At 42.5% G+C, this 12,097-nt stretch overlaps 1 protein-coding gene across 2 annotated transcripts in view; it reads right to left on the bottom strand.

Moving 5' to 3' along the window:
• Positions 1-9,494, bottom strand: part of Smad5 (SMAD family member 5) — a 47,091-nt gene extending 37,597 nt beyond the window's left edge. For both annotated transcript variants that reach the window (XM_020180909.2, XM_020180910.2), the window contains exon 1: positions 9,382-9,494. The gene's annotated coding sequence lies outside the window, so the exon portion shown is untranslated. The remainder of the gene's footprint in view (positions 1-9,381) is intronic.
• Positions 9,495-12,097: the final 2,603 nt, after the last annotated feature.

The following is a 12,097-nucleotide window of genomic DNA, read 5'->3' as shown; positions in this document are numbered from 1 at the left end:
CTTAAGAAGGAATAACTGTGCTGCAAGTGGCCAGAACAGGCAAAAAGTGGATGGCTTAGCAAATACTGAAAATATATAGCTCAGATAAACTATAATGTTCTCTCACCAACACAAAACATATGACATGAAACTGAATGAAAGCCTTAAGAATGAGCCATGGGTGTCTGCTGATCATACCAGCACAAATTGAGTGACTACCAAATACTGAATACCAAATAAGAATATGACCATCTATTAGACCACAATCCACTTGGTAAGAAAGGACAAGAACAAGGAAAAACCAAGAATGACTAAGTCAAATGGAGGCAGAATGGAGACAATTAGCCAGCTTAACAGTGAGGCCAGTGAGAAAATCTCCAGCACAGAATAAGGCCAATTAGTAAGACTTAAGACAAGGCTAAGAAATGTGACCAGCAGAAGTTAACGCATGTGAGGTATAGAGTTCAAGACGCATTTCAAGAGGACAAAAATGGCAACAAAAAACAGGAGCAGGTAAGGGACTAACTAGGCAGGCAAAGAGAATAGACGGAAAATATGGTAAGTAAACCAGAAGAATATACACACCTGGTACACAGAGCAGCAGAGTCGAAAAGAGGTGGGAGGGACATTACAAACAAACAAGAACTTGGTGACTAACTCTTATTGAATAGAAATGGGGCAAACTAGAAAGGAAAAGGTTTAAAGCTGAAAGAATGAAGACATCACTTAGCAACAAAGGGAAATTCTAGTTGTGGCCAAAATGGGGCAAGAAGATGGCAGCAGAAGTTGAAAGTAAGTAAGTACTAACACGCATCCATGAAGATGTGAAACTGAGGCTCAACAGAGAAGGACTAAACAGGAAGGACTTGGAGAATTACATGAACACAAGACAGAGTTGAATCTGTGACAGTATATATTTGATTTTTAAAAAATTTATTGGGTGCCTACTATATGCTTGGAATACTCCATGCTAAGAACTCAGACTTCAAAGACATCACCCATAATCTCAAAGATCTTGGAGTAACCGGGGAGGGGGAAGGTGCTATGAAAAGTCTCACATGCCATTCAACATATCATCTAATTTCATCCTAAATTTATTTCCATATGGTAGCCAGCAGAGGTAAGGCATTGAGAGAAAGAGAAAAAAAAAAAAAAAAAAACAGCAAGCACAGAGGGCTAGTAATTGAGCAGACAGGAACATGTGTTCCTTCTTACAAGAGAAGATGGAAGAACTTAGCAGCTATGGATCCTTTATCTTCTATTACCTTGGTGTTTTATATCCTGGCAGTTTATAGCTTGACTCTGTTTTATTAAGACCTGGCTTGATAACACTCTTTAAGAAAACCATCATAGTAAGATTTAGAAATTCCTGCGTGTTAGGTCCCCTAAAATTCTTCTGAGAACTTTAGTAACTACTGAGTGAACAGTAACTCAGAACATCACTAAGAAATCCAAACTAATGCAGTGGTACCTCAATGATAAATGAAAAGCTGGAAAAACTGAGAAACTTCAAGGCCCTATGGCCATAGCTCAGTGGCAGAGCGCTTGCCTAGCATGCATGAGGCCCTGGGTTTGATCTCCAGCATGGGGAAACAAAACTTTTAAAAGAGAGACACATCAAAAGAGTCTATCACATTACAAAAAAAAACCTCTCTCACCTTCTCTCCCCCCCACCCTTTCTGTGTGTGTGAGACTTCTCATTCAGTACCAGCATGTCTTCTTCAGGAAATCTCCAGACAATCCTGTCTAGGAAAAATCCTATTACACACTTATTGTACCCCACATCTCTGCCTTGGAGCTCTCCCATACCTTCATTTTTACATTTATTCCACAGGCCCCAAAAGAATGTAAATTACAAACGAAGAGCCATTATTTTCTTTCACTCACCACTATACACCCAGTGATACATACCCTCAATAAGTATTTGTTTAACGACTGAAAAGAATGTACACAACGAGCTTGTGGAAGGCGTTATGGGAGTGGAGTTAGAAATACTCTTCACTTTCTGCTTCACATAATTCTGCACTTTTTAAATGAACATATATTTCTGGGCTGGGATGTAGTTCAGTAATTGTATTGCACTTACCTAGCATGTGCAAAACCCTGGATTTGATCCTGAACACAGCAAAAAATAGAATAAATAAAATACACATAAACTTCTTATGCAGTTTTCCATAACTATGGTTACTTCCATAACTATAGCACTCTACATAAGTCAATAATAAAACAGAAATGATTATCATACAGTGGACTACTTGTGAAAGTACAAGTACATTACTGAAATAGCTGTCGGAAACAGCCATGGATCATTTTAAGCATTTCTTGAGCACCTAGTATCTACCAAACACTGTGGTACACTTATATGGGTATGTATCCGGACTATGATATTAGGTTATGCAGTTGGTTCACTGTGCAATGATGAGTTGCTCAGCATAGGGGGGCACAGAGAGGGACAGAGAAGAACATCTATATCCAGGCACACAGCACTTTCCACAGTGTGTCCTCTTTATTACCAATGAGACATTGCTCCTCAAAACAATGAAATAAACTCCGATGAACAATGGTAAGAATTCATGCTTTGAAGGCATCTCTCTCCAGCTGCCTTCTGTTGATCATATTTACCAATGCCATTTTCTCCCTGTAACACTTTTCTCAAGCACCATCTACTAATTTCTGGCTCTTTCATCCTCAGGTTTCAGCTTTAGATATCAACACAAGGCCTTTCTTGATCACCCCCCAACCCTATATAAAGTGGGTTTTCCTCAATCTTCAACTCAATTCTATATTCATTTCTTTCACTGTAGTAATCAATTTGTAACAATTTCTTCATTTATTTGACTTGTGTCTCCCACAAGAATGTAATCTTTAAGAAATAGCAGCATAAGCCAGCACCAGTAGCTCATGCCTGTAATCCTAGCTACTTGGGAGGCTGAGATCAGGAGGACTGCAGCTGGAGGCCAGCCCAGGCAAATATTTCATGAGGCCCCAATCTCCAAAATAACCAGAACAAGATGCACTGGAGGTGTGGCTCAAAGTGATGGAGCACCTGCTTTGCAAGTACGAAGCCCAGAATTTGAACCCTAGTCCCACCAAAAAAATAAAGAAAAAGTAGCACATACATTGAAGTAACTTGCTAAATTTATTAAATAATTCATTCAATATTCAATATTTATTGGCTAGTTCATTAAAATTTATAATTATTAGTAATAAATTCATTATTTATTAAGGTAGCATTCTAGGAACTGAGAATATAAAAGTGAAAAAAAGGGATCAAAACCCTTGTACTGATGAGGTTCATATTCCAGCAAAAGGAAGCAAACAAAATATAGGAAGTGAAATTGTTTGTTAGGATAAAGCAGGGAAAGGTGACCAGAGAGTGCTGGGGGAGAGCTGTTTCAAGTAAGATGGCTTGGCTGGGCCTGAGAAGGTGCCAAATGAATCAAAATTTTAAGGAAATAAAGAGTGAATCAGACAGATATTTGGGGGAAAATCATTACAGGCAAAGGCAACAGGCTATGCAAAGATTCCACAGTGTGACATGTCTGGTACCTTCAAGGAATTTAAAGACTAGTCAGTATAGGCTGACAATAAAGTGAAAAAGAGAAGATAAGGAATGGGGTCAGAGGTGAAAGTTAGATTGATCATGCTGGCTATGATGAGGGCTTTAGCTTTTGCTTTAAGTAAAATGTGGACTCACTGGGGAGCTCCAAGTAGAGATACAACTTCACTGATTAATACTATTAAAGAATTACCCTGGCTAGTATCCTGAGAATAAATGGGAGGAGTGGAAAGCAAGGGTAAAGCAAGGACTAGTTCAGAGCTGAAAGAATCTAGGTAACAGAAGATGGGTAATAGTACTACAGTGTTGAGAAGCAGTAGTTTGAGAGACAATAGGTTTCTTAATGAAAGAGACATGGTGTGTGAGAACAGGGATCAACAATGATTCTAAGGTGTCAGCCTTAGCAGCAGGAAGAATGGGGCTTGTCATCAACTGACTTAGGAAAGGCCAGAAAGGAGGTTAAAGGAAAATCGGGAGTTAAATTTTTAAATGTATGGATAAAATGTTGCCATGCTTTGTACAGCTACCATTTCAAATGAAGTCATATGACTATCACCAAAGGTCCCTCAAACTACTGAAGTAGGACATCCTGACCAAGTCCCATAAACACACACACACACACACACACACACACACACACACACACACACAGGCTGAAGGCACAGTTTATGTAGCAGTTTAGCAAGGGCAAAGCCCTGAGTTCAAACCCCAGTACTGCCAAAAGGAAGAAAGAAAAAGAACACACACACTAATACCTTAACCCAGACAGACATACACAACTCATACCCAGACTTCTAAAGTAAATTCCCAGAAACAGCTCCTTCACTTTCTATTCCACCATCTCTAATTGCTTCAATCCAAAATATAGGAAAGTAAACCAAGTCCCCAAACTTCCCCCAAAGCTATTGACCACAACATCTCCTGAGCATATCAACCCATGCAAATGAATGCCCATATGGGTCACAACCCACCATACAGCCAAACCTACACAGGTGGGTGCTTTAAAGAAACAAATTCCTAAGACCCATCCCTAAAAATTCAGATTCATTAGGATTGGAAGTCAGCCAACCTCCCATATCTCCAACATGAGTCCCAGTTTAGGCAGCAGGATCACCTGCATACTTACAGCCAAGGGTAACTTTCTGGGAGGTAAAGCTTTACAAGTCTCTCACCCTTGTGGTTCTAATATCCAGAGTAGTTACCGAGCATCAGCACAACTGCCACGCATCAACACTCAATCCAGGTATACAATTACTTTAAACTTTCATAAGCCACATCCATGATTGTAGGCACGGAAGAGAAACCGAAAGCAAGTTTGCTCACAGCTCTTCTGGATTCAGAAACCTGAGTCTTTATGGGAACATCTATAAGGAAGAGAGGACGCACTCACATGAGCACTCCAATTAATACCCTAAAGAAACACTTAAATCACCATTTTTCCCATTTGTGACTGTAAATTTCCAAAGACATCAAAAGTTCTCATAGTGGATTTCAAAGTCCTTCAGGAGCTGAACAGAGGATCCCTCACACTTCTCCCAGGATCATCTTCTTGCCTATCTTCTCTTTGTGCCCACACAAGTCTCTACTTTTTATCTCCCACATCAGACTTGTTTCTCAGTTTTTACTCACTCTTTAAGCTTCACCCGCTTCTCTAAGTCCTCTAATTAAGCAGTGCCTGGTCTAGGTGTATCACTCACCCCCACATGGCCTGCGAGACTCCCTACACTGCTACCAGAAATACCTGAGTACGCTTGCACAGGCTTGTAGGCACAGAACCAGACACAGCTGGTCAGTCTTCATAGTGCTTTCCTTTAAAATATAAAATCATCAAGTGCAGATCCTAAATCATTATTGCAAAGTGCATTTCTGGAACATGAAAAGCTAACTTGCGTTCCCAATATATATTTCACCAGTACACTGTGACAATGTTCTCTTGATACTTCATGTGCACCCCAGAGTTCAAGTTCTCCACTAAGAAAAAAAGAGTAAATACAGATCTACTCCTCAGTACATTTTCAGCTCTACTCCTTATCCATTTAATTTACACTCAACTCCAAAAAGTGGGAAATAGTCACTGAGTTAACTAGACACTCACCTAAGTGGGCAGGAAGAGGTGAGTAAGGGGGAAACCAGAAGTCTGGCTTTGAAATATCTCTGTAGTACTCCCTCATCCTGGGAGCATGCAAACCAGAATAACTAGATCTCAAGCTATACAGCCTACCAGGTAGGATGCAAAGCAAATCCCAACATTAGGAAAACAAAATTGAACAAAATGAAACTTGCCTTGAAAGCACTAGCCATACTGAGATCACAGTTAAGTTTAAAGAGTATAAGCCTCCTCCCAAAACACCAGTTGCTATGCTTAAATAAAGGTGGGAAGAGGACCCTAGGGGTTTTTTCTGATTTTGTTTTTGTCCATTACTTTCAGTATAACAAAACAACATATATAGAAACCAAAAGAAAAAAATCAGTTAAAATCTCATCACAGCAGATGAAATAACTTTCACATTTCTATAGGGAACCAATGTACACATTATAGATACATTGTAGGCAAAGACCACAGTCCCAAAGGATTCAAGGGTAAAACCTGTTTACATTAAGAACTTGCTTCCAAAAATGAGTTGCAATTATATAACACACAGAGAACGGTCTTTTTTTTAATGGTTTTTATATTTATTCATATGTGTATACATTGTTTGGGCCACCTCTCCCCATCCCCCCCCCCAAATGAGTGGAGGTAAGAATCATTCCTCAAGCTACTAGTGTCCTTTACAAAATGGAATCTTCTCTAATGTCTGACCTCATGAATAGCTTAACTGGCAAACCATAGGATACAGGGTGCCTGTAACATCTGAAGAAATACAATGTGCTTAATACAAAGCACAAAGAAGAGACAAGAATCCTAGCACCCCCCCCCCACCCCCACCCCCAGCAGTAAGAAGATATGGGAGACTGACAAACCAGGGGAATAAAGGCACTTATATAGCCACTCTGAAATTCACCCAGATGTGGGGCTCACTGCCTAAACTTGATATACATCTGGTAATAATAAACACTGATAAGTCACAAACAAAAAGGGCTTTCAAGCTACTGGTAATATTAAAATCTACATAACACAATCAGAATATACATGAAATATTTTTATATGGTATTTTAATATAAGGTACTAAGAAATTTAAAACTGTTCAGTATTTTACTGCCTAGTCTTCAAAACACTAAAATTTCTGATTCAACCAAGTTACAAATCTGTTTTCAGTGGAGAGGGAAAACACATCACCTCTGTTAAATGCAAAGGACAAAAAAGATCATCACTGCAAATCATAATGTTTGGGTTCATGATGAAAACAGGAAACAGGCTGCTCAGGTATAATTATGGTTGTAGTCTAATGTGCCTTCAGGTTCAGTCAAGAATTAAAACCCAGTGAAGAGGGTAAGCAGAATTTACTTGCCTCTCTACCTTGCTACAGAATGCAACTTTTAATAATACTCTCAGCAACATGTTACATAACCAACAGTAAACAACAATCTGATTCAAACCTCATTAGCAACAACATTCTGCCACTGTCTCCCACTGAAATTAATAGCTGACTTTGCCAGAGGGTAAAGTAACCCAACACATATCAATCTACCATTTCTGTGGCGCCTACCACAGTGAACCAGACAGCAGATAATTCTATGAGATCTGTACAAAACCTCCAAAAATATTTTACCTTTTTTTCCAGTTCCCTGCTCTCTTTCTTCTATTAAGTAGATCATATTATATGGATGCATTAAAAACTTAATAGGAGAGTTGGAGGGTGGCTCAAGTTGTACAGCACTTGCCTAGCAAACATGAGGTCCTAGCATCCACAGGGCAGGGAGCTATGTATAATTCCCAACACTGTAAAAAAAAAAAAAACCTCAAGAGGCAAGTCAATTGAGATGGTTCATCTAACTTTACTGCCTATTTCAGCTATGATCTGAAAGGCATGGAAGGACCAAATGACGAATGGGTATTTGTAACAAAGACATGTAGGAGCTACATGATAACCAGTGGTTATGTAAAAGGACTGAATGACCAAGAAGCAACCACGGGGAGACGGCAGGTGTAAGGATGACCATGCAGATAATCACACACAAAAATTAAATTTAAAAAATCTAAACACAAGATGGACAATCTTTATGAAGGGTAGATCTTGCTAAATAGCCATTTTTGAGTTGTTTTGTATTTTTATAATTTCACGGTTCATGAAGAGGGGGAAAAAGTTACCAAAGGTATAAAAGGAAGAATATAATTTGTTACAGGATCTTACTTATAGGAGCTTAATAATATTCACATCGGTGTGAACTGACACACTGAGTTGTAGGTACTGTTCCACATGACACCACCGCACTGGCATCTAGCCAAAATATTAAAGTATTTGGACTGTTACCAAATTTACTGAGACTAAAGTTTTCAATCTTTCAAGTTAATTAAAACTTTATTCACTTAGTAGTAATTCAGATACTCTAAGAAAATTCAAGTACTATAGTTAAAAAAAAAAACAAAAAACTGTACCCTTTTCTCTTAACTTCTGAGGCCAAGCAACAACCTCCACCTACCCAGTCTTTGTTGCTAGATAAGGACACTTTGGGTAGTGCTAGGCAACAGGCACGATGTGACAAACCGAACCAGACTTCAAAACTTATTCCACAAAAAGATAAGGTAAACAAGATATACTTTGCACCACACCCATTTAAATGCAAAAGCAGCCGGGAACGCTCTCCCCTCCCCCGCATCCAGGCCTCCAGCTGGTCAGGAAACATTGTCTTTACAATTCAGATAAAGATCTGGCCTAGGGTGTTCAGCCATTCCTCACTTCCAAGTTGGCCTAGACTCTATTCTCCAAAGGCATCAAAACCAGAATCGCGGAACATTTGGTTAGGAAGTAGGCAAACCTCAAACACCCGGACTATTCTGGCCCCAGCTCTTTTTTGCAACCAAAATGTTTTGGCTACTGAGCATGCTCCGACTTAAGACAGGCGCCACATGGGACTTTTGAAAGCTTAGGCTCCAAACTCCACGAACTAACAGCAGCTGAAAAAGGAAGCGAAGAAAAGGGGGAGGAGGGGGGGGAGAGCCCGGAATATGAATTTGACTACTAATATTGAAGTGAAGGCAAAGAGACACTGCTTGAGTATTCTCCTTTGCAGCGTACGCCAAGTTTACAAATAAAAGAAATCTTTGCAATGCTCAAACACTGATTAGGCAAGTGGTGGAAACCAGATCTAAGTTAGCAGCTGAGTGCAGGAACAGGTCACCACTACTCAGAGTGTAATTCCCACCGATAAGCGTGGATCCTTATCTTGGAAACACAAAGCGACGGCGGCACGGATTCGTCAGGCAATTGGACAGCTTCGCGGTGCAGCAGACCAAGCTGTTCGGCCGAGCCCCACAATCCTACCAGGGGTGTGCATCGAGGGTGGTGCTTAGAGGCAACAGGGGTAGCAATCTGCTCCTCAGGACAGAAGCCGCACGGAGGGAGCACCTCTAGGTCGTGCCCAGTGCCTGCCTCCACCGTTCGGGCGGGACTGGTGGGACTGGGACGAAGGCCAACACCGGCCCTGCCTCTGGACGCCTGGGCCGCAAACGTGGCCTGGACAGCCGGGTCGGGCCACTCCATCCCGGTCGCCTGGACCGGGCAGGCCAGGGCCTGGCCTACCTCCCGCCCGCAGCCCCCGACTGCTTCCGCCCCGCCCGCAACCCAACGCCCCCGCCACGGCCCGAGTCCCGCGCTAGGACCCGAAGACTAGCCGCGTCCGGGCCGAGCTGCAGCCTCCCGGCCCTGCTAACTTACTCGCCCCTGAGTCCCTCACTCACTCACCCGCCGGCTGGGAGCGCTCTCCCCGCGCCGCCGCTGCGCTTCCCCGCGCTGCAACTTTATTAGCAGCTCGGCCGCGGGACACGCGCACGGCGCCCGCTCGCCAGGACCCGGATGACGGAGGGAGGGAGGGAGGAGGGAGGGAGCCTGGAAAGACGCCCCGATGGCGGGGGGGGTGGGGGGGAAAGGGGGTCTGCGCATGCGCACTAGGCCCGAGTGTCAGCCCTGGTGAATCCAGTGTTGCCTGGCCGCGGCGGCCGGAGGAAGCCTCCGCGTTTGGCTCTGCGCCCGCAAACCCGACTTCCGATCCTCCCGAGGCTTCTTGCCCCTGTGAGCAGGCCTGCGCGTGGGAGTGAGCTACAGGCACTGAGCAAAGGAACCCAGATAGTATTAGAGCAATTGTCCTTGACACGAACCATTGCAGGTTCCATGTCATAAAGTGTACCCGAAGACCTCTTGGATACCAGTTTGCTACTTTATTTGTCATTTGAATCCGAATGATTTGAAACACAAAGAGAGGCTTATTTTTGTGCAAAAATAGCTCCAAATCTACTTTCTGGACTTCTTACAGCTTCCTAACCAGATGCATCCATGAAATCCCCTCCGGGAGGAAAATCTTAGAGCCCTTGCAGATCTGTGCAAATGGAGGGAGTGCCCGACTCTGGAGGTCCGCGAGAGGACCGTGCAACCTCTAGGGCACACACCCAGTGGTTCAGCTGCACACCCTCTGCACCTCCTGGGAAGAGGGAGATCCGTGGGTCCTCAGGCTTGGACAGATGGGGCCACTGAGCCACGGAGAGGCCATCCACAAGCTATAGCCTTCACTCTTCTCTTAGTAACTGAGGCTTTTCTCCTCCAAATTCCCAAAAGTGTCGGCATTTCCCCAAATCTGACACTGTTACTACCTGGGGCACCTGGTTTGGACAACACTAGCTAAGAAAAGCTTTTAAATATTTGTGTTTTTATCTTAATCAATTCTGATTTTCCACTGTTCCACTCTAGGTTTTTTTTCTTTAATAAGTAAAAATCAGAATTGGGATTTTTTTTTTTTTTTTTTTTTTTTGCCGGTAGTGGAGTTTGAACCTAGAATCTCGAGCTTGCTAGACAAGCGCTCTACCACTTGGGCCATAGCCCCAGGCTTTATTTGCCTTGTCGCTTGCGTTTTTTGCATTTTTGCCTAGATGGCCTCTGAGCTATTCTCCTATCTACAACCTCCTGAGTAACTGCAATGACAAGCTCATATCACCAAGACTGGCTTATTGAGATGGGCTCTCACTGATTTTTTGCTCAGGCTGGCCTCAACTGCTATCCACCTCCAGAGAGGCTGAGATTATAGGCCTGAGCCAGCCAGCTGGGCCTGGAATCATTTTTTGATCGTTTCTTATCCCATGTATCAACCATATTAAATCTACCTTCTAAATACTGTATATCCTAAATCTTACAATTTCTCATCACCTTTATTTCCACCTCCATTGCCAGGGTCATCTCACTGACATGCAAATAGAGTAACTGCCTTTTTCTTTTTTTTCTTTTTGGCTCCAGCTCTAGCAGCTTTTTTCCATAGGCAAGAAGCTGAAGAAATGCTACAGAAGGCACAGCATTGAAATGGCCATCTCGAATGGTGACAGAGGACTGGTGAGGGAGTGAAGGGGGCCAGAGTGGGGAACCAGAGCATGCCTACCAAAGGCAGCAACTGCTGTTCCACTCTGGCCAACTGTTAGCAGGGAGAAATGTGGGAAGAAGGGTCCAGTGTTGGCAGATCTGATTTTTCAAAGGAAACTGGAAATTTGTATTTTTATGTGAAAAAAAAAATCTCACTTTTATCTGTTTAGCAACCTCTTTCTTCTCTCTTCCACTCCCTGGACCTCCCCTCCGCCTTTCTCTCCCCCTTTCAGACATTCAGGAGGCCAACCCTGTACAAGCCAAACAAAACAAATCCATGGTCCCAATTTAGCCTGCCAGCCATCAGTTTGCAATCTCAGGTCTACATCTTAAACTTCTTTACTACATCATAAACCTTGTGAAAGTAAAGTCTGTGTACTTTAACTCTTTGTTACACTTTCTGATTATTTGTTGTTAATTCAGAAGTTTCCAACCCTGGAAAAGTACATATTTCTGGAGCCTGCATGACTTTACAGCTCCCAGAAGTGCTTATAATCCTACCTTGGAGAATACCTCTTTTTTTTTTTTCTTCAGAATTGATGTTTGCAGAGTGCTTTGTTGAATATTTCAGAACATAATATTCAACTACATATTAAGCCATAATGTTTGGTTTAAACATTCTATACACTGGAGCCACTCCTCACTTCAAACAACCAATAAATTCCTTCCCCAAACACATTGTTTGCATATATGTAAGAACAATTTGAGATTACAAGAATCCTTTCCATAATGACATTTATAATCCTAAAGCCAACAGTTTTACTTCCTGAACTATGTGCCTACACACTGATCACATCAACCAGAGACTCCAGTCTTTCTGAGTTGCTTTGTGGACTCAGCTTAGGTCTTTAGTTGGAAGAGGACTGGAGACTTTAGCAGCCTTCCAGGAGACTGAGAAATTATCCAGGCCACGAAGGCATAGAAATCAGGGTGCTCCCTAACTATCTTTTGGTGGTACTGGGGGTAGTACTCTGGGCTTCATACTTGCTAGGCAGGTGCTCTACCTCTTGAGCCACTCTGCCAGCCGAGGTATTTTCTCTTTGCCCAGACTGTCTTT

The sequence above is a fragment of the Castor canadensis genome, chromosome 16 (assembly GCF_047511655.1).
Source record: "Castor canadensis chromosome 16, mCasCan1.hap1v2, whole genome shotgun sequence".
NCBI lineage: Eukaryota > Metazoa > Chordata > Mammalia > Rodentia > Castoridae > Castor > Castor canadensis.
This window is presented reverse-complemented; position numbering and strand designations above follow the sequence as displayed.